Below are 23,691 nucleotides of genomic sequence, written 5' to 3'. Positions count from 1 at the left end.
CTCTCCAGGCTGGTACCTCCTATCTCCAGTTCCATTCTTAACTGAAAATGATAAAGGCAGGAAAGAAGGAAAAGACAGGTTTCCTGAGCAAATTTGAGTACCCTGAGAATTACAGATAGGTGAGAAGAAACCTGAAGCCAGGAATAAGAAATTTTAAATTACAACTAATTGAGCAATAATAAGGTTGGAAATTCATGGTTTAGAGTCAAGCGTGGTGTAGGGACCAGTGGCAACATTTATTTTGAAAAGTGTCAGGGACTGCCACCTCCATTTAGATGCTTTTAATAAATGACAGTCTAAAATACTCTAAAGAGAATCCCAGCAGAGACTACAAGCCAAAAGTCTTTGGCTTACAAAATCATGGGGGCTGCTACTTCCTAAGTTACCATGCACGGAAGCAAAACTTGGCAGAATCAGAGACAAAGGATTTTGATCTTGTTCCCACCATTGCAAAACAAACCGCTGGGTTACCTCCGTTGCTGCTCTTGAGTACCAAGATCCTGCTAGGCACTGTTTGGAAGAGAATCCCATTTAGGTCTATGCCCAGGGAAGTCAGCCCCTCTAGAGGTAGGGTCCCAAAAACCTAAGTTCAGGGTCTTTTCAACACCTTTTTGTTTTCTGCGGAGTTCTATTTCTTAAGGAAATTTTCCACATGTAATTGAGCTGCTACTCTGACACCATTTTCATTGAGTAACTCATGGTGATGTCACACCAGCCAGGCACTAGGGGAAGCCCTGCTTTTATGGGTTGGCTCTTAATTTAGGAATTTTTATTTTCTGACTTCCCTCCCCCCCCCCCTTTTTTTTTTTTTGCTGGACTCCACTGCATTTGAGCAAGATGCCTGAGTGGTGAAGTGTTGCCTGCTTTTGAGAAAAGGAATTCCTGCTCGTTAAGAGGCAAATGGTTGAGTGAAAGCAAGATGTGAGTCCTGTAATAGTACATCTTAATTGGAGAGTTGGCAAGAGAGGAAAGATGTGTAGGCTTGGTGTGGGCTCCGTTGCCCCTAATGGGGTTCGTGGAGCTGAGCTGAAGAGTAGGCCACAGACAGCAGGATTCACAATCCCCCCCACTGCCACTGTCCTGTGTACCTAGGGAGCCAACTGCCTCCTCCCTGGCACCTGGGCAACCACATCTAACCCATATCCCAGCTTCCTCCCTCGCCTCTCGTCTGCTCTGTGCAAGCTTGGCAAACCTCGCCTGTAAAAGCCTAATCCAAACAGCATGTCCGCTGAGCTCAGTGGGGTGACTCATGTGCAGTGATGCGTGAGGCCAGCAAGTGGAGATTAGGATCTGGCCCGCCCGCCAGCCTACCCTGCACTTCCTTTGATCAACTCTGATGGTTTTTAATTCTGCAGAAGCAGCTTCCTGCCAGGGACAAGTACCTCTTGGTGGAGGCTGGAGCCATGTCGATGCTGACCTACTTGTCAGAGTCAAGGCCTGCATGTGCTGATGGCACGCAGACTGACACTCTGGGCTCACAGCCCACACGGAGCCAAGAGGGGAGCCTCTTTCACTGAGGTGCCCGTGGTAACATCAGAAGCTTGCTTCGAAGCCAACACCAGCAAGGCCATGCGTGTGAGCAGCCCGGTTTCTGAACCTGATCCTGGCATTGGTTAGACTCACTAGGTAATAAAGAAAAATGGGACTCTCTCTAGGGGACTTTTTTTTGGTAAGCTGGAACATCCCTAAGGACAGTGTTTGGCATAAAATGAAACACTCACTGGGCTCTTCAGAAGTGCCTTTTCACATCTGTTTTGCTCAAAATGGAACACATTCGAAGTATATTACTTTCTTGAACTTTTTTCCCCCTGCTTGAGTGGAATGTGTTTGCCTCTTGCTTCTTCCAAATCCCCTCAATGACCAACACCAAGCAGAGCCCCTGAGACCAGGTCTTATTCTCTCTGTTTCTCTCTCATTCTTTATCATGCTCTCTCCTTTCTCTCACTTTTCTCAGGAAGTGAAGGAGTGATTCTCAACCTCAGTTGCAAGTTAGGGAGACCCTGGGGTCAGGCTCGGGCTTTAAAAAATCCCCAGTCCCAGGCTGCACCCTAGCATAATTCATCAATAGTGCGTGCCTGTGTGTGTGCTAATCACTCAATGGTGTCTGACTCTTTATGACTCTATGGACTGTAGCCTGCCAGGCTCCTTTGTCCATGAGATTCTCCATGAGACCAGAATACTGGAGTAGGTTGCCATGTCCTCCTCCAGGGGGTCTTTCAGACCCAGGGATCAAACCCAAATCTCATGTCTGCTGCATTGGCAGGCGGATTCTTTACCATTAGCACCACCAGGGAAGCCCTCAACAGTGTGTGAAGTTCCCCATTGTGCAGGCAAAATTGAGGCTCATTGAAATTTAGGGTCACATGGCATAAGCTGTCAGCCCTAGAAATGCTTCCTGTTTCCCTGTCTGTCCTTCCCACCACCATTTGATCTGAGAGCCTTCTAGAGACTGGTGTATATTGATACTTTAACCAGGTTAAGGTAAGATGGTTACGTTATTAAAAGAATTTGTTCCTCTGATTTAAAGTATTTACCCTCCCCTTGTGATTTAGCTGAGATTGAACATGAAGAACTGAAATACAGAATAGGTGGATCTTGCAGGGAAGAAGTAGAGGATAGCTCAGTACACAGCAGAAGGACCAACCCAAAGGGAATTTCTGGGAGACAGGTTTGTATATGGTGATAATGGGCTGTGGGTAGGGCTTCCAGCTCAAATAAGGACCACTAGCTTAATTTGAATTTTCCAATAAACAACAAGTAGTGCAATATTTGGAACATACTTATACTAAAAAATTATTCATTGTTTATTTGAAATTCAAATTTAATTGGATGTTCTATAGTTTATTTGCTAAATCTGGAAATCCAGTTGTAGATGGCAGAACTGCGAGGAGAATTTTGGGCATCTGAGGTAGTGGTCCGTCTCACCTGCGTGCATCACTGCCCTCCAGGGTGTGTTGAGGACAACGGGTAGAATTTGGGGCTGTCCCAGTGACTAGGGATTGTTATGAGCATCTAGTGGGTGTGAAGCAGGATGCCAAGGGTACTGTGGTATGTAGAATAGTCCCAATGAAGAATTATCCCATCTAAAATGCCAATATAGTGCCCCGACCTGTCCCACCCACTTCACCATTTTACTGAGGACTCACCTGATTGCCTTCACATAATTGCTCCCTAGAAAGTAATGCACTGGCCTCTCAGACTAAGTGCACAAACTATCCCCAGAAAAGAGCCAGTTGGATAAATTCCAAGGTACATGCTTCATGTAGTCCAGCCAAACTATATAAATGATCCAATGAAATGAACCCTTGAAATTAACCCCAAGCCTTCAAAGCTTACAATAAGTACTGCCGCCTTCGGGAAGCCTTCCTTGACTGCTCCAGTCTTCACTGATACGTTTCCTCAATCCCTAGAATCTTTGTTCTTCTCATTTAATGCTTGAACATATTCTAATCGTTGCATGTGTCTAGCCTGTGAGTCTCACTAACCACCTGGGAGATATTGGGGAAGTGAGACCAAGTTCTGGGTGACCTTGGTCATGTTACTAATTTGATGGTTAGTTTTGTTGTTTGTTGCACTTTTCAGGTTTTTTAAAAACTCTGGTGTAGCTGAAATTAAATGTACAACTAGATGAAGCAGTTAAAGTAAAGATGAAAGGGGGGGTTGAGAAACCACATAGAGGAAGGGGAAGATCAGGAGCTGGAGATAAGATAATTTTGTAAATGGGTATTAAACTTAAGTTCAGGCTCCCTGACAGTCAAAGCAAAAAGGGAAACACAATTGGTTACTGTCTGGAAAAAAAGGAAGCAATATTAGCTCATGAGGAAACATAATCTTTTTCTTGTGAATTCTACGTGAAATTTATCACATAGATCCTAAAAGACAAGAGGCTGAGAAACATAATGGAAAATGTCTTCCACTGTGTTTTCACAAGATATCAAAATGTGGGTAGGCTTTTTTTTTCTTTTGGTTTTTGTTCTTCTATTTCTTCTGTTTACTTTCTAAGAAATATGGGACTATAGTATTGAACTTTGACTCAGTGAAGGCACTCTTGTAAGGTGTTAAAAATATTCTTTTCTTTTTTTTTTTGTTTGTTTTGTTTTGTTTCATTTCTAGTGATCTGATTAATCAGGGGGAACTCAGAAGTTTTCACCACCTGGAGCTTTCCCATGGACAGAGGAGCCTAGCAAGCTACAGCCCATGGGGTTGAAGAGTCACGACTGAGTGACTACACAACAGCTTTCATGAAGGCTTCATGTGTGGCTCTCCCAGGAGCTCTGACAGCCTACAGGAAAAGGTAGGGATGCTTGTAAGTATCTAGGGTTGTGGTGAGAGGTAGCGGAAGGATGGCTGGAAACAGCCACATTCTACCTCGCACCCAGCCTCCCCGCCATCCTCTCCACACCCAGCCTTTCCCCCCAAGTTAGAAGCAGATAGCTGGAGTTATCCAACTATCTTTCTAGCCACATCCTCAGGAAAGGGATAAAGGAAAACAGAGTGTCACCAAGGGCCCACCCCAGGGCAGGATCCTGAGAATGGCTTGAGGGACTGCCTAATCCCATGTATCATCCTTCAGTAAAGTGCTACACTTTGGGGTTATTTTGCCTCTCTTCTAAAGTCAGGGAACAAATAATCAGATGACTCAAAAAAAAAGAGTTTCCTTTTTTGGTTTTATTTGGGGCTTTTTTTGTTTTGTTTTTAGACCAACTTACTAAATGGGTGGGGGACTAAAACAAACGGAAAATAAGCCACAGATGAACCGCCCACCCTGGGCTGGGCAACATCCGTAAGAGAAAACTGTGGCCTGGGACTTTGAAGGGTGGCTGCTGAGCACACGTGTCCCTTCTCCCTAGCCACCCACCCCCATCTCGGAGGCCAACCCTTCTGCGTGGTGGCTAGCAGTGACAAAACCAAGATGAATCACCATATGTCAGGATCCATAAATTGTGAAAAGTCTAAGCAGCAGGTCTGGGATGAGAGATCAAGGCCAAAGGTAAATATTTCTGACATAGGCTTTTGTTTTCCAATGGTGGCAGCTTGGATTTCCTTCCTGTTGGTGAGAAAAGGATGGAGGGGCTAGGCGGGGCTGATCCAGCTGCAGAAGGAAAGGCTGCTAGAGCTGGAGGGGACTGCACTTCTCACTCCCAGGGAGACTTCCCACAGCTCCCCCGCTTCTCCTTGCTTAGGCTGGAGGTAGGGGGCACCCAGGGAGAAGTCTCTACCTCCTTCTCTTAGGGAAGTTCACCCTGGTTGTGCTGACCTTACTGGCCTAAGGGCCTTGCTTCTGGGTCAGAGGACACCAGCCTCAGTGCTGAAATGTGTCTCCTGGACTTATTTCTAATCCTCTGGCAGGTCAGTGTTAACTCACGCTCTCCCTCCACATGGGATTAGAGGAAGGGGGCTTAGGGTCATTTTTGGCTACTGAGCATCTGAACCCCCTTCCCATGTTTGGGATGCTATCACTTCATGAATTTCAGCGCCCTAAAAAAGACTGCTCTAGTCTTCTAGAAGTCTCTAGAAAAGTCTAGTCCACTTTGCAGCTAGGACGTGGACATACAACCAAGACTTGGCCAATCAGGTGCTCTTGCTCCGGAAGGAATCAGAAGTTATTAGCATCAACAAAGTGGGACATTGGAGAATCCTTTCTGGGGGAGGCTGTAGGGTGACAAAAATATCCAGGCTCCCACTGCCCATGGTGGTATCAAGTGTCGAGGGCTGAAGACAGTGATGGTGGAAGCCGTGGTACAGCACTCAGCAGTGGCAGCAGAGGTGCCCTCATCTCACTCTTGCTAGGCTGTGATTGTACCTGTGGCCTCAGATATGATCCTGAGTTCTCAGTTCTTATGTTTTCTGATCCTGTTTTTCAGCCTTCTCAGGGATTATTCGATAGCTTTTTGAGAAATTCCTTTTCTTTAATCTGTCAGAGTTAGTTTCTGTTGCTTGCAGCTGAAAACCCTGATTCTGCCCAGCTACAACTGGTTTCAGTCAATCATTTGCAGATGCTCCTTTTTTTTTTTTTCTTTCCTGCTTGCATTCTTCAAGCCTCTGTCCTCCTGGCAATTCCACAAGTAATCCAGAAAAGGAGGAACGAGCATGCAGAGAATTTGACCACAGCTGGGAAGTGAGCCAAGAGAACTCTGAAGAACTTGAGTATTAGCTCCTTCACTTTGTTAGGTGGGGTGGATGTGGGGCTGTGGGATGTTCCTCTTATGTTGTTCTTCTCATCTCTAATTTGGTTATACAGTGATTCCCTATGGCACTTACAGAGTCCATGAGTCGCCTTGTTTTCCCCAGTATCCAGGCCATACAGGATGCTCAGTAAATAGTAGTAAATCGTGACAGAGAAAGTTTGAGAAAGAATTCAGGGGAAAGAAGGTACATACATCCTTAGTGTCTCTGTAAAAAAAGAACTGTCTCAACTCTGTGGGCTCGTGAGTCGAGCCAACACTGCAGGAATTTGGTGGTGTTGATTGAAGAGCAGGAACCTGGAGCTTTAGCCATCAGACTGTCAAAGACGGAGACACACTCCCAGGCAGGCAGAGCCTAACCTGGGTCTAGTCCAGGGAGAATGTCAGTCCATTCTTTCTTGGAAGGGAACCCCAACAGTGCCTGCAAGTTCAACTGAGATGGCTTTCCAGAAAGCATTTTGAATCAATTTCAAATGCATTGACAGTACTTGGTTGAAACCCCATACAGAGGTTGAGGGTGGGTGGAGTTAGTTTGAATCTAGAAGACCAAGAGCAGGTTACCTTAACCATAAAAGAGCCTCAGTGCATCTATTGTATGGGCTTCCCAGGTGGTACAGTTTAGGTGAAGAATCTGCCTGCTGATGCAGGAGACTCAGGTTACATCCCTGGGTTGGAAAGGATCCCTGGAGAAGGAATGGCAACCCACTCCAGTATTCTTGCCTGGAAAATTCCATAGGGTTGTAAAGAGTTGGACACGAGTGAGCATACACACACGCACACACGCATCTTGTTTTGAGTAACATTTATTCAGATTTGAGTCCACAAGGAAGTGTTTGCTACAAACTGACTCTGGTTCTAATTTTTGTTTGTGGGATTAACCAAGGAAACATTTACCTTAGGCAGCTCTCTTAACTAACCTAAGTTTTCATTTCTTGATTTTAAAATCTCTAGTTGTAGAGAGTTTGGGCTATCTTGCTCACTAATTTCCTAGCGAAAATTCGATGTTTCTGTTAATTTTCTTAAGGACAAGAATCACGTGTTGTTTTCCAAATACCCTTGCATCCAAGTACAAAGCTGGACCCAGGAGGCACAGACAGCCCATGGTGTGGCCATGTTCTGAAAAGACTAGGCTGCTGCTGCTGCTGCCAAGTCGCTTCAGTCGTGTGCGACTCTGTGCGACCCCAAAGACGGCAGCTCACCAGGCTCCCCCATCCCTGGGATTCTCCAGGCAAGAACACTGGAGTGGGTTGCCATTTCCTTCTCCAATGCATGAAAGTAAAAAGTGAAAGTGAAGTCGCTCAGTCGTGTCCTACTCGTAGCGACCCCATGGACTGCAGCCTACCAGGCTCCTCCATCCATGGGATTTTCCAGGCAAGAGTACTGGAGTGGGGTGCCATCACCTTCTCCGAAGACTAGGCTAGACCCTTCTAAGACCCTTCTCAAGCCAGGACCTAAGGCTAGCAGTGAGAACGTTAGAAGGGGGAAAACACTGTAACTAGGATCTGTAACCAGTTACAGGTCCTTCTGAACTGTTTGTGGTGCTTAGTTCGGCTAGTGAAGCTGAATTTCCAAGATATCTACTTCTAGCCTATGCTTGTCCCTTGGACTGCGAGGAGATCCAACCAGACCATCCTACAGGAAATCAGTCCTGAATATTCACTGGAAGGACTGATGCTGAAGCTGAAACGCCAATATTTTGGCCACCTGATGCAAAGAACTGACTCATTTGAAAAGACCCTGATGCTGGGAAAGATTGAGGGTGGGAGGAGAAGGGGACAACAGAGGATGAGGTGGTTGGATGGCATCACCAACTCGATGGACTTGAGTTTGAGTAGGCTCCAGGAGTTGGTGATAGACAGAGAGACCTGGTATGCTGCAGTCCGTGGGGTCGCAAAGAGTTGAACACGACTGAGAGATTGAACTAAGCCTATGCTTATCTTTAAATTCACATCGAACAGTAGAAGATCGTTAAAGCTGCTCATACATCCAATACTGTCTGGGGTTAGTGAAGGAGAGAATTGTGAAACATCATGTGTGTGTGTTAGTTGCTCAGTTGTGTCTGACTCTTTGCGACCCCATGGACTGTAGCCTGCCAGGCTCCTCCATCCATGGGCTTTTCCAGGCAAGAATACTGGAGTGGATTGCCATTTCCTTCTCCAGGGATCTTCCAGACCCAGGGATTGAACCCAGGTCTCCTGCATTGCCGTCTGACTCGTCTTACACATGCATGTATATTTCAAACCTGTGCTGTGCATCTTGGTTTCAGCCCGTGAAATTCTGTGGTGACTGTTTTTGCTCAGAGAAGGTGCTGCGCCTCTTTCCGTCCTGGGTTTAGAATGATAAGCAGATTAGAAGGTCATGAGTGACAGCGGCCAGGATGGTCCTCTTACTTCCTCCGCTTCCTCTCTCGGGAGAGGCCGGAGGACTCTGGAGAAAACAGAGATGGGAAGGAAAACAAGTCAATCCCAGCGTGGGGAGCAGGGAGGGGAGAGAATGGTGACAGACTGTGGGAGCTGCCAGCAAACATCTGATTCCCTGCATTGCTCGGAGGAGAGGAGGCAAGTCTTCCCAAATCCGGGCGCCCCAACACGATTGCGAAAGCCACGCCCATCGGCCCACAGACGGCCAACACTGCTGCAGAACCAGTGAGACACCTTGGGAAACCGCCCGAGTTTCTGGAGACATCTCTGTAAAAGCTGCCTTTCGCCCTGGTGGATGCTGGAATCCCAGCACTGGGTGACCCAGAGCCGCCTTTTGTTCACGGCAAAGTTAATTTCAGAAATGTCGTTCTCGGATGGATGCGGTCCTGGGGCTAAGAGTCAATGCCTTCTCCCACCGGCGGCCGCGGGGCTGGCTGAGCACGAGCGCAGAGGCACTCCTCGAGCTTTGAAGTCAACAGAGGTAGGCAGGGCAGGCCACGGTGGAAAACTGTGAAGTCAGCAGAGTTATCGCGGGCACTCCTCCCTTCCCCCTTGCTTCCCCTTTCTCCACCCATTTCCCCCCTCTCAGCTTGCAGCTTCTCATTTCCCAGGGGATCGTGCAACAGAAGAAAAGCCGTCCAGAGATACGAGGGGCCAGCCCACGGCTCCAGCTATCGAAGTATGCTCCCCCCTCAGCCCCCACCAAGTCTAAAACAAACACAGGAACGCATTCCATACATTTCCAAAGACTAGAGAGCGCACACAGAAATCCTGGCCTTTGTGCCTTCTCCCTTAAACCCCACGAGTCTGGGGCCTCAAGTTTGAAGCCGGCTTCCTGCCTCCCTGGGGTTTTTTGAAAGATTCAAAAGTGCCTCAGACCAAGACAGCTGCTTGGTTGATGGCTCACATTGAAACCACAAATTATAAAATGATAAATCGCTGCTCAAAGCTCTTCCAGGAAAGACTATGTTGTCAAGATTAAGTTACAACCTCATGGACCTATGAGTGAGTCGAGCTGCTGACTAACTCTCACACTTCTTTTCCTGCCCAAGATGTTTTTGCTTCGTGAACTTTCACTGTTTCTGAATACTTGAAACAAATGACTGAAGGCAGAAAAAACATCAGGGGACTTCTTAACCCATGGAGCTTTTTACAGGCTTTATTATGTAACGGCTGCTTTCGTTTTGTGAGACCCAAAGGAAGTTGAAGAAATCTCTTTCTTCTTGAGCACTTAACTGCCAGCGATCTGTGAGAAATGGCTTCGTGTGGGCAGCTCCACTCACTTGAAACTCTAGTTGGAACGTGTAGTGTGTGCTAAATCAAAGCTGGTTTTAAGGAATTTGGGTCTTAAAGTATCTGTTCAGTGATTTGGGCAGGATTGCAACATGAATTACTGTATTTGGTTCCCATGAAATAAATTCTTTGGACTACTCTTAAAGGGTCTGGTCTAGTGATCGAGTGTGACAAATAATTAGGCCACATGCATTCTCTCATGTAATGATGCTCCTCTCTGCCAGGGTTTTGGCAGGCAGAAGGAGGTAAGATGAAATGCTTGTTTGACGCCTATATATTGCCTTGCTGAGGGGTCTGGCACACTGACCTCATTGAGATCACCTGGGGCTGGAGGAAGACCATCATCTATCCATTATGTGTCTCCAGCACAGGGCCTTGGTTACACAACTGTGATCCGGTTTCTCCAAGGCCACTCAAGTCTTGAGGACCATCAGACTGTGAGTCATAATCACTTTAGCATTGACTCCTAAGTTCCCTCTTGTTGATTTTACACCTCAAGCCCTTCAGTTTCTCTCTTTCTTGGAGGCCTTGGGTTCTGTGTGGCAGTTTTTGTTTTCTGATGTCATCTTGTGTTATCACCTACGCCAGCCACTGCAGGGCCTGCCACGGCTACTGTCTCTGCTTTTCTTGAAGGCAGGCCTGCTGTCATTACTGCTGCTTTTTCTGGGCTACTTCAAGTTGTGGGGAGAGTTCTTTCCTGTGATTATAGCTCTTTCTTCCAATTTTGACTGGTCTGGCGTCTCTGTGACTATAGCTCATTAGGACTCCTGAGGCTAGGAGGCACTATTTTTTTATGCTACCTTGTTTTTATTTTTTTTAAATAACATATACTGTAACTTACTTTTTGCAGGGAAGTATAAATATGAAAACAATAATAGTCATTAATCCCACAGTCTAGTAATGCTTCACAGTATTTTTTTTTAAATAAAAGTAATAAACCCAAGGGAAAAAATTAAAGCAATAAATTTTATCAGAGAAAAATAAAAGCTCCTCTTCTGCCCCTAAATCCCTCCCCAAAATATAACTACGATTACTAAGTTTTGTGTATCCTTGTTACTGCACATGTATGTATGTCCTTTAACAAAATTTTACATAAAAATAATCTTTCTGTACTCATCATCATTCTACATTTTGCTTTTTTCACCTAAAAGGCTATCTAAGAGATTTTTCCATCTATGCACTGCAGGGATACTCCCTATTTTTAATGTCTGCATAGTCTTTGTTAGAAGAGAATGTGCCTTCCAAATGAAATGCATTCAAATAAAATAATTCCAGGTCATTTCTATCCCTTACTTCCTCCACTCCCTGAATCCAAAGTGAATTATCTGACTTACAAGTTTGAAAGAATAACCTAGGCATGTTAGTTTCAACCCTGGCCTCCCTGAGACTCTCATTTTCACAGTGGTGAAAAAACTAGTACCTTCCTTGTATAGAGATTAGATGAGTTAATATATGTAAAGCTCTGATGCATAGAAATTATTCAGTAAGTGCTAGTTCTCGTAATTAATTTTGCATATGCTGTACTGGGACTTGCTCTCTCCCTTAACAATATATCTTAGGGATTATTCCGCAGCAGTATATATACATGCATGCTTAGTCGCTCAGTCATGTCCAGCTCTTTGTGACCCCATGGACTGTAGCCCGCCAGGCTCCTCTATCCATGGGATTTTTTCAGGTAAAAATGCTGGAGTGGGTTGCCATTACCTCCTCCAGATCTTCCCTACCCAGGAATTGAACCCATATTTCCTGTGTCTCCTACATTGACAGGCAGATTTTTTTTTTTTTTTGACAGGCAGATTCTTTACCTGCTGAGCCATTGAGGAAACCCACTTATAGACATACTTCATTTTAAAAGTGGCTAGTATGGTGTTTCATAGTATAACCTCACTGTAGTTTATTTAGATGTGTTCCAATTTGGGTTGTTTCTAACATTCAACCCTTTCTCACCTGAGGATATAGAGTTCTGGAGTCAGTCATTGTAAGGTTCACCTGCCATAAGTATATTTTCCTTTATTTAACAAACATGTATATCATTTACTACCTGTCATACAATGTCCTAATCACCTTTAAAACTTTATTATTAACTCATTAATACTCATAATGATGCTTTTGAAATAGGAGCAGTGTAATCTCCATATTACACATTGGGAAACTGAGGCACAGAGAGGTTAAATAACTTACCTGAGATCACATGGCTGGGAAAAGGAGGACCGAAAAAGCCAGGCCAGGCAGTCTGGCTCCCAAATTCACACATTTGACCTCCCTGTCCACATTCTTCACCTCTCTTTATTCTAAACCCTGTGGCATCACTTCAATAAGACCCTGAGACTCATTTTGTCACATTTCACACCCCTATTGTGGATGGGAATTCAGGCTTTTTGGAATATACTTAGGGACATATAGGTGATTTAAAAGAGAACATGATCGGGACTTTGCTGGTGGTCCAATGATTAGAACTGTGCTCGCCAACGCAAGGGGCACGAGTTCAATCTCTGGTCAGGGAACTAAGATCCCATGTACTATGTGGTGGGGCCAAAAGGAAAAAAAATAAGACAAAACGTTTGCTGAATCAGTCTGACTCAAATTACCAAGAGCCAGCTTTTCTAAGGACTGTCCCGACTATAGCCAGCCAGCATGGAGAAAGCTTTTCAAGTGATGATACCAGCATTTGCCTTCAGAGGTCCCAGGTCTGGGCTCTCAACTCTGCCACAGTGGCCCTCTGAGCAAACTCACAATGCAGGTCAGCAGACAGCCTTAAAATAAACAAACATGTTTGTGCTGTGCCCGGTTATGAAACAGTGCATATCCAATGTGGTAGTGCAAAACTCATGCAAATAATCTGCTTTTTCCGATTCCTGCTGTGTATGAGTCTTTGACTTGGCCAACTCAAATTCCTAAAATACTAAGGTTCAGAAAGTCTGGTCAAAGTTTACTAGTTAAATATGAAACCCTGCCTCCTCTATCCATCATCACTGCCCCCATCCCTACCCTCAAGCCACTTTAGCTTTTAGACATATGTACACTAAATGCCTTTTTCTTTCAAGATATGAGTGAGATATTTCTTTTGGAGTATATCCAGATAATCTGGCCAATCCACACTTGATGTTAGCCACAGGGAAGAATATTTATCAAAAAAAGAAGAAAGAGGAACAAAATATAAAATTAGGGCAGACTATGGACTCACCCTCTTTAGAAATCAGAAAAATGGAAGACCTTACCAAACTGAAGAGTTTAATTTTTTTTTTGCTTTGTTAATGGAAAAAATATGTACACATACATAATTTAATATTCTGGAAAATTCTTAATGATTAGCATTTACATTTTCATTTCAAAAGTTATTGCTTATTCTAACATACTAAAACCTGTACTTTTTCCTTTTATACATAAACTTCTATCTCTGGGTTCTGTCTTGTAGAAAGAAAGTTACTTAAGGCCAGTTTTTTACCCATCCTGAAGCTTAAATTTTGGCTCAAGGAGCTTCCTGTCCTACTCCAGCTGTGACATGTTGAAAATAAACCTGGCAATTGGAGACAATTTGTTATACTTTCTGAGCTTTTGCTGTGGCTGTAGCCCTTTATGTCTTAGGAAATAGGGTGGGAGATAGGGAGAGAAGTGGGGGAGAGGGAAGGAGAAGGGGAGGAGATCTGATGGGAACAGGAAATAGGGTCTTCCGGTTTTCCCAGGCCTTCTTTCTGCTCCTTTTACCTTTGCATCCTCCAAGGGGATGAACTGCCTCTGCACATACAGGCGCACCTCACTTTATTGTGCTTCACCTTTTTGTGCGCTTTGCAAATATTATGCTTTTTACAACTGGAAGGTTTATGGCCATCCTGCATCAAGGAAGTCTATCAGCACCATTTTTCCAGTAACATTTGCTCATTTCATAACTCTGTGTCACACTTTGGTAATTCTGGCAATGAACGTGAAAAAAGAGTCACTCAATTGTGTCCGACTCTTTGTGACCCCATGGCCTGTAGCTCGGTAGGCTTCTCTGTCCATGGAATTTTCCAGGCAAGAATACTGGAGTGGGTAGCCATGTCCTCCTCCAGGGGATCTTTGTGACCTAGGGATCAAACCCAGGTCTCCCGTTTTGCAGGCATATTCTTTGCTATCTGAGCCACTAGAGAAGCCCTTTTTCAATATTGTACTTGCTACGGTGACATGATCAGTAATATTTCATGTTAGTACTACTACTCGCTGAAGGCTCAGATGACAGCCTTTTTTAGCAATAAATTGTATTTAAATTGGGCTTTTTCTATGGCTCAGTGGGTGAAGAATCCGCCTGCAGAGGAGACATAGGAGACACGGATCCCCTTCCTTGGTCAGGAAGATCCCCTGGAGGAGGAAATGACAACCCACTCCAGAATTCTTGCCTGGAAAATCCCATGGACAAAGGAGCCTGGCAGGCTACAGTCCATGGGGTCACAAAGGGTTGGACATGACTGAGTGACTGAGTACACATGCATGTATTTAAATTAAGGTATGTTGTTTTTTTAGACGTAATGCCATTGCACACTTGATGGGCTACAGCATAGCCTAAGCATAAATTTTCTATGCACTAGGAAACCAGAAACTTCATGGGACTTGCTTTACTGCAGTCTTCACTTTATTGCTGTGGTCTGGAACCAAACCCGCAGTATCTCCGAGGTCTGCCTGTGTGTCTAATCCAACTCTTCTCACAGGGAGGTAGTGAGCAAGAAGGGATTGTGTTGGGATGGGAGCAGGAACTTGTCTTACCCTTAATTATAATGCACAGTGCCGGAGATTGAACACAGGAAACTAGATTCTGGCAGAATTGCTAAGAACAAAGACAGAAATTGATTTAAAAAGGAGTGATCCATTTTTCATTAAAAATACCAACCACACACTCACAAAACTAATCACCCTATTCTCCCACCCCAGTATCATCTACTGGAAACTGCTCTAAACCCTTGTCCCTACTGAAGAAGTAGGCCCAACAGCCATGTTTTGTAGCTTGTTATCCAGCTCTCCATTCTCATAGCTGATTGAACAAGAGGTGAATACCCGATTCAAGAGCAGTTAATCCGTAAATTCACTAGATTCCCATGACCTGTAGCCAGATATGAAAAGAGAAAGAGATCCTGGGCTAATCAGAGTCATTCTCAGAGGAGTGGCATGAAAGCAAAGAGAAAAGTTATTAGCAGTGCAGAAAGGAGGAAGGGTGAACTGTATTTATAATGATGAAATCCCACAGACAGCGATGAATGTCTGTTAGTGAGGTCTGTCAGGCCACCTCAAATTGAGAACTAGCTTTTAGTACTAGTTTTCTGAGGCCAGCCCGTTACGGTTTCTGTTCTTGTATTTCTGAGAGCTTCCATTATCTTATCTTGTATTTTTCTTAAAGTTCTTATACTCGAGCTAGCTGGAATGAGTGCCTGGTGGTTGTAGCCAAGAAAAAGCCAAACTAAAGCATTATTAAATAGGCAGGCAAAAATAGAGCCAAAATAAAGAGGACTGAGAAGTCAGGAAAGTCAAAGCCAAAAGCGATGGGAGTAGGTGACTTTTGTTAAGGTTCTTGAGGTTGCCGATAATGTTGTTGAAATGAGTTCAAATTGATTAAAGAAGAAAAAAGAAAAGGAATTCACATATTTATATGAAGGATGCTCAAGTAGAGCAAGGGCAGCCAGGACTCTTAAGAACTAGTGACAGTTCCTCAAAATGTTAATATAGTGTTATTACCATATGACCCAGTGATTCGACTCCTATGAAGACTTAAGTGCACACTAGAACTTGTGCGCCAGTGTTCATAGCAGCATTATTCAGAATAGACAAAGAGTGGAAACAACTCCAATGTCCACCAACTGACGAAGGATAAAGCAATTAGCATACCTCTATAATGGAATATTATTTTATCGTATAAAAGAAACGAAATGCTGATACATACTACAACATGAATGAACCTTGAATAAGTGAAAGAAACTAGACACAAAAGGTCACTTATTATGTGGTCCCAGTTGGCTACTGGGGGCTGGGCAGAGTGGGGAATGGAAAATGATTGCTAATGGTCCTGGAGTTTCTTCTGGGGGAGATAAAAATGGTCTGGAATTAGATAGTGATAGTTGCTGTACAATTCTGAATATAATTAAAAAAAAACAATTGCATACTTCATTTTTTGAAATATTTATTTTTATTTATTTGGTTACATCATGTCTTAGTTGAGGCACACAGAGTCTTCGATCTCCGTTGTGGAATATGGGAGCTTTAGTTGCAGCATGTGGGACCCAGTTCTCTGACCAGGGATGGAACCCAGGTCCCCAGCATTGGAAGCCCAGAGTCTTAGCCACTGGACCACCAGGGAACTCCCTCACTTGTATACTTTTAAAAGAGTGAATTTTCTCAACATGTGAATTATATCTAAAGCTATTATTACAAAAATTATATACATATGAAAACAGAACAAAGCCAAACAAAACAACAATATTGTGTCTCAAAGTGGAAAGCCAGGAAGAGAAAACCACATGACTCTGTCTCTCTCCACCCACTACTGCCCCAGGCTGTCATCTCTGCTTCCCTATGGACATCTGCTTCATTCTTCCCTCTCTACAAATCAGCTTTCTTTGCTGTTTCATGCACAGAGCAGCCTATAAACCCCACAGTTCACACTTATATGTTGTGACAGAGACTAACCAGGTGGTCACCTGTCCATTTGTTCTTCATTCTGAGCATATAATGAAATGACATTTTTCAGCATCCTTTGCAGTTCAGTTCAGTTCAGTCAGTCAGTCGTGTCCGACTCTTTGAGACCCCATGGACTGCAGCACACCAGGCTTCCCTGTCTATCACCAACTCCTGTAGCTTGCTCAAACTCACGTCCATCGAGTCAGTGATGCCATCCAACCATCTCATCCTCTGTTGTCCCCTTCTCCTCCTGCCTTCAATCTTTCTAAGCATCAGGGTCTTTACTAATGAGTCAGTTCTTCACATTAAGTGGCCAAAGTATTGCATATTCAGCTTCAGCATCAGTCCTTCCGATGAATATTCAGGAATGATTTTCTTTAGGATTGACTGGTTTGATCTCCTTGCAGTCCAAGGGACTCTTTGCAGTCAAGTGCAGTCATATGATGAATTATGGCCAGGAAAATGTGGGCAGAAGTGATACAAACTATTCTCAGGCCTGGTCAATTAAAAAACCTACTCTGTACCTCTCCATCCTCTTCCTCTTCCTTTGACTGCTGCTGTTGCTGCTGCTAAGTCGCTTCAGTTGTGTCCGACTCTGTGTGACCCCATAGATGGCAGCCCACCAGGCTTCCACGTCCCTGGGATTCTCCAGGCAAGAACACTGGAGTGGGTTGCCATTTCCTTCTCCAATGCATGAAAGTAAAAAGTGAAAGTGAAGTCGCTCAGTCGTGTCCGACTCTTAGCGACCCCATGGACTGCAGTCTACCAGGCTCCTCCATCCATGGGATTTTCCAGGCAAAAGTACTGGAATGGGGTGCCATTGCCTTCTCCGCTTCCTTTGACTAGGACCTTAGAAAATAGTTGAACTGCTAGATGAAAAAGGAGCCTGGATATTTGATAAAATTTATTGGAGCACAGCATTTCCCCACTGACCTATTTGAACTGGATATGATTGAGAAATAAGCTACTGAAATTTGGGGGTTGGTTGTTGCAGTAGCTAACTTACTCTGACCATATATGTCCTCTGTACAAGAGACTAACCCAGATTGACTGGTTGGGCTCTCAGATCCAGTGTAAAATCTTCAGATAAGAAAATTGTATTGGTCCTAAGTGAGTCAGGAAGTCTCCTAGTTCACTTGTCTGAAGCTGAGGCATGAGGTCACAGGGCATAAACATAGTTCCCTGGGGGCTACTTACATAAGCAAGAGGCATTTCTTAGAGAAAAGATGTCCACTCTAGTGGTTAAATAGGAGGGGTCACTGTGAATTAGGGAAATGAAGATGCAATGCCCAGAGCAACTCTATGTTTCTCCCCCTAATACATTCATAGATAGAAATATAGGTATGGGTATAGATATATTATAGATATGGATGTAATATATTCTGGTTCCTAATTTTAAAGGTAAAGTGCTTTTTAGGAAATTTGAAAAAAGAAAAAAAGATTGAGTCACCATTTTTCTGTAACTCCTCCCCTCCTTTCCATTCCATTCCTTCTCCTCCCCCCATCCTAGGGGACAGTACAGTGCAGTGTGTGCCTGCTAAGTCGCTTCAGTCGTGTCCAACTCTGTGCGACCCCATAGATGGCAGCTCACCAGGCTCCCCTGTCCCTGGGATTCTCCAGGCAAGAATACTGGAGCGGGTTGCCATTTCCTTCTCCAATGCATGAAAGTGAAAAGTGAAAGTGAAGTCGCTCAGTCGTGTCCGACTCTTAGGCTCCTCCGTCTGTGGGATTTTCCAGGCAAGAGTACTGGAGTGGGGTGCCATTGCCTTTTCTTTACAATGCAATGTGTGCCTGCTAAGTCACTTCAGTTGTGTCCGACTCTTTGCAACCCTATGGACTGTACCCCACCAGGCTCTTCTATCTATGGGATTCTCTAGGCAAGAACACTGGAGTGGGTTGCCATGCCCTCCTCCAGGGAATCTTCCTGACCCGGGGATTGAACCTCTGTCTCCTGCAGCTCTTGCATTGCAGGCAGATTCTTTACCACTGAGTCACCAGTGTAGCTAAGATTAGTTAACTCTCTAGAATGAGATTACCTGGCAATAGCTTTGTTTCACTGTTTCCTGGCTCTGGGCTGTTGGACAAATTATTTAACTCCTCTCTGTTCTAATTTCTCCATCCATATGGGAATATTAATAATAGCACTTACCATAAAAGAGTCTAATGAAGATCAATTAGTTAATTTGTTCAGGGTATAGGAATGTGCCTGGTTCATAGAATTTATTTGCTGTTTGTTGTTATTATGTATTTGAAACTGCATTGCAAATTTAAAAATTTTTTTCTAGAATCTTCTAAAGATTAAAGGTGGACTGTGTCTTTAGTGACAACTCTTTTTATCTTCTTGAAGATCCCAAAGAAGTGGCAATCAGTTGTTCTTGCGCATGCTCTGAACTGGTGGAGTTATCCAAATGCAGATATTTATATGGAGATTGAAAAGCAGAGACTTTACTTCGTCGACAAAGGTCCCTATAGTCAAAACTATGGTTTTTCCAATAGTCATGTAGGGATGTGAGAATTGGATCATAAAGGAAGCTGAGCATCAAAGAATTGACGTTTCTGAACTGTGGCATTGGAGAAGACTCTTGAGAGTCCCTCAGACTGCAAGATCAAACCAGTCAGTCCCAAAGGAAGTCAGTCCTGAATACTAATTGGAAGGACTGAGGCTGAAGCTGAAGCTCCAATACTTTGGCCACCTGATGTGAAGAACTGACTCATTAGAAAAGACCCTGATGCTGGGAAAGATTGAAGGCTGGAGGAGAAGGGGCCTACAGAGGATGAGATGGTTGGATGGCATCACCGACTCAATGGACATGAGTTTGAGCAAACTCCAGGAGTTGGTGATGGACAGGGAAGCCTGGCGTGCTGCAATCCATGGGGTCTCAAAGAGTCGGACATGACTGAGCGACTGAACTGAACTGAGATGAAGATACTGAGGTTTTTGTTTAAATAACACAAAGAGCCATTTTTATTGGCAGGAGGTGTACCTCTTCCAGATTATTGTAATGTCTCATTTCCTCTGTTAATGGTCTGAATCAAGAAGTTGGGGCCTCAGGACTTGGGTCAAGAGGACTAGAGGAGACTCCCCATCCAGGAGATAGAAAGAGCTCCTGCACCACACTGGCAGCTGAAAGCGAAGGAGCAGGATGCTAGGCAGGAGCCCCTGGAAAGAGTCTAATGGGGGAAATTTAGGAGCAGTGATATCCAATATCCACTTTTACAGGTTTTTTTTCCTGCACTGTAATTCCCCTCTGTAATCATTAAGACTTCATGAAGTTTGTTAAAATTGTAGCCTTATGTTAGCAGCATCCTGGGAAATAGAAAGGTTTTCATATTTCATGGTAAGGTAGATATTAGAGAGTGACAGCCAGCTGGAAAAGCTGTTATGAGATGACTAGAGGTGACTGGGGAAGAATTCTGGAACAGAGCTGCTCAGTGTAAGGTGACCAGTGGAAACCAGCGTAGATTGGGGAATATGGAAATACCTGGAAGGAGGCAAGGAAGGTAATCCTTGCCTAATAAAGCTGGAAAAATCTGGATAATCTCTCTCTCTATATGTGTTTAAACGTGTGTTTGTGTGTCTGCATACCTATACAGAATTTATATCCACTTTGGATTTATGGCATATACTTTTTCCCATTATGTCGTGAGCTTTCTTAGTGTCTTTAAATATTGTTCAAGTACATAACAAGTATATAATGAATAATGATCTCTTAATACTCTATGATTTTATTCTCTTATTTAACTACTTCCAATTATTAGACTTTTTTCAATTTTTCACTTTTGTAAGTAACATTGCAGTGAACATTCTTACGTATTCTTCTGTGCATATTAAAAAATTATTTCTCAAGATAAGTTCTCAAAAGTCTGTTTTCTGTGCTAAATTGTATGAACAGTCTTGGGCTTTTGATATATATTGACAAATTGCCTGTTGGAAAATTCATAGCCTAAAGGACTCCATAACCACTGCACCACATCTTCATGTTAGATTAGCTGTGCTCATTTAAAGAGGCTGAACATGATAAATATGGGACAGTGTTTGCCTGTTACCATGAGATTTCACCAAGGAAATATGTCTCAATTTCCTTGTCAAAAACTTGCCTTTCTTTACCTCCAGGATAGTCTTTCTTTAGCAGATTTAGCTGTGAGGAAACATTGATATTCTTTCCAGACAGAACTCTCTAGCCTCCCTCAAAGGGAGCTTATTCTTTTTAAAATTTTTTTGAACTTTTTATTTCATATTGGAGTATAGTCAATTAACAATGTTGTGATGATTTCAGGTGGACAGCAAAGGGACTCAGCCATGTATGTACATGTATCTATTCTCCCCTAAACTCCCCTCCTATCCAGGCTGCTGCATAACATTGAGTCCCCTGTTCTATACAGTAGCACCCTGTTGGTCATCCATTTTAAATATAGCAATGCATATATGTCAATCCAAACTCCCTAACTATCACTTCCCCCAATTCCCCCCCACCCTACTGGAAACTGTAAGTTAGGTCTCTGAGTCTGTGAGTCTGTTTCTGTTTCCTAAATAAGTTCATCTGTATCATTTCTGTTTAGATCCCACATATAAGAAATGTCATATAATATTTCTCCTTCTCTATCTGATTTACTTCACTCGGCATGACCATCTCTAGGTCCATCCATGTTACTGCAAATGGCATTATTTCATTCTTTTTAATGGCTGAGTAGTATTCCATGCATATATGTACCACATCTTCTTTATCCATCCCTCTGCCAATGGACGTTTAGGTTGCTTCAATGCTTCAGCTATTGTAAACAGTGCTTCAGTGAATATTGGGGTGCATGTATCCTTTTGGGCCATGTTTTTCTCTGGGTATATGCCCAGAAGTAAGATCGCTGGATCATGTGGCAACTCTATTTTTAGTTTTATTAAGGAACCTCCCGGAGAAGGTGATGGCACCCCACTCCAGTACTCTCACCTGGAAAATCCCATGGACGGAGGAGCCTGGTAGGCTGCAGTCCATGGGGTCGCTAAGAGTCCGACACGACTGAGTGACTTCACTTTCACTGTTCACTTCCATGCTTTGGAGAAGGAAATGGCAACCCACTCCAGTGTTCTTGCCTGGAGAATCCCAGGGACGTGGAAGCCTGGTGGGCTGCCGTCTATGGGGTCCAACTCTGTGGAGTTGGACACGACTGAAGCGGCTTAGCAGCAGCAGCAGCAGCAGCAAGGAACCTCCATACTGTTCTCCATAGTGGCTGTACCAATTTACATTCCCCCTAACGACTGAGTGACTTGACTTTCACTTTTCACTTTCATGCATTGGAGAAGGAAATGGCAACCCACTCCAGTGTTCTTGCCTGGAGAATCCCAGGGACGGGGGAGCCTGGTGGGCTGCCGTCTATGGGGTCGCACAGAGTCGGACACGACTGAAGTGACTTAGCAGTAGCAACAGTGTAGGAGGATTCAAAGGGAGCTTATTCTTAATTCTCCTCTGTCTACTTTGAAAGCAAGGTGAAATAATCCATCTGCTGTGGCATGACTGAGGGAAAACCTTGTCTATGACTCTCAAGTTTACCCCCACAGCAGGTATCTTGACTCTAGATAAATGCCCACTAGTTCTTACATAACATACTTAGAGTGATTGTAACTTTACACATTACTATAGAGAATGTTGATGGCAAAATATGATGGGGATATAGAGACCATTTACAAGACCAGACTGATGTATGTAGCATCATCCACTACAACATGCCGAGTGTTAGGATGGAGTTAGTGGCATCGGCATGAGAGGAGCAATACAAGTGGTGTGCTCACACCAGCTGTCCTGGCTCTCTCTTAATTGCATACTTTAATCCCAAGAGAACCATGGGCAGCTCTGAGCCCTCAGCTCAGAGGGAGCAAGCCATTCAATTTCTTTGACTTTATTAATTCATGGGAAGTAGTTCTTGAGAAGTCCCTAGAACTCTGTTCTGCACTTTCAACACTTGACATCACAAATCCTCCACTGAGAAGTTGTGGAAACTAAGCAAGAAGTTTAATTGCATTTCCTGAATCATAACTAAATAGTGAAAGAACCTGGACTAGTGCTGTGCATTTCCTTTTATTTGTTTATTTGTTCTTAACAGTACTGTTGCTGACTGCCAAAGTAATGCATGTGCATAGGAGGGAGAAATGAAAGTGCAGAGAGTAGAATAAAAATCACCCACAATTCTAGAACAGTAGAGATTTCTGCTGTTAACATTTTGGTAGATTATTTTCCCACGCTTTTACCCATAGATCTAGACACATACTGTCATCTCTTTTGTAATTCTGGGATCATACAGTATTATTTTGTAATCTCCTTTTTTCTTGTTGTAGGTTGTTTCTGATTTTGCACCATCAAAAGTAATACCATGAGGGCATTTCTTGGTAGGTAAGTCTTTGTATGTAGCTCTGATTATTTTCTTTGGGCTGATTCCTCAAAGTGAAGTTGCTGAGTTAAATAAAGGTAGTCACAGTTTAGAGCTTTTGATAAACAGCACTAGCAGGCCCTCCAGAAATATGGGCCATTTTCCACACCTGTTAGTAGTATCTGAGGCTACCTGTTTGCCTGTCTCCTCATCTACAGCAAGGAGAATTTTTTTTTTGAAAAATAAATTTTCCAAGTTGATTTCTGGCAAATGATGTCTCCTCATCTTAATTTGTACTTTAAAAAATAAAACTCTTCTCGGATACAGAATTACTTATGCTCTGTATTTCTTCCTTAGTGAATGCCAGCTTCTGTCCTTTGCCATGCTAACACTTCCTAACCTGCCTTGTGGCCAGCTTGGTGAGCCTCATTTTGTGCAGGATCCTGGATGACTGAGAGTGACACCAGTGAGAAGAGGCCTTTCTCATACCGTGTCCCTGTGAGGCCCCTAAGGCTCTTCCACAGGAATGACTTCTCACTCTTGGGCAAGAATGGTCTATTTTACACCATGGCCTGTCTGTACCTCAGTCATGTCTCACTGCACAGGCTGGTGCCAAAATGCCACCATTTTGGAAAAAAGGTTGCAGGTCTGAGGTAATCTCATATTTATTTTAGTTCATAGACTAAAGATTTATAGATCTATAAATCTTAAAGATTTATACATCTTCCCCAAACTACAGCTGTCACAGTTTCACTGAAATGAAAGTGGCCAGGGGGACCTTATCTGAAAATGATCAT

General features: G+C 43.7%; 2 long non-coding RNA genes across 5 annotated transcripts in view; both read left to right on the top strand.

Annotated features, from left to right (window-relative positions):
• Positions 1-23,691, top strand: part of LOC147363443 (uncharacterized) — a 46,295-nt gene that overhangs the window by 13,951 nt on the left and 8,653 nt on the right. For 2 of the 4 annotated variants that reach the window (XR_015137092.1, XR_015137091.1), the window contains 3 exons: positions 4,114-4,294; positions 4,851-4,990; positions 22,863-22,917. This is a non-coding gene — a long non-coding RNA (uncharacterized LOC147363443). Of the gene's footprint in view, positions 1-1,355; positions 1,627-4,113; positions 4,307-4,850; positions 4,991-22,862; positions 22,918-23,691 lie in introns of all 4 variants that reach the window. The other 2 variants (XR_015137090.1, XR_015137093.1) reach the window with 2 other exon arrangements.
• On the top strand, positions 8,345-10,043 carry LOC147363444 (uncharacterized). Its single transcript, XR_015137096.1, has 2 exons — positions 8,345-9,086; positions 9,217-10,043. It is a non-coding gene; the product is annotated as an uncharacterized LOC147363444 (long non-coding RNA).

The sequence above is a fragment of the Bos grunniens genome, chromosome 11, assembly GCF_055505025.1.
Source record: "Bos grunniens cultivar Pamir isolate PY7600 chromosome 11, Bosgru_T2T1.0, whole genome shotgun sequence".
Taxonomy (NCBI): Eukaryota; Metazoa; Chordata; class Mammalia; order Artiodactyla; family Bovidae; genus Bos; species Bos grunniens.
This window is presented reverse-complemented; position numbering and strand designations above follow the sequence as displayed.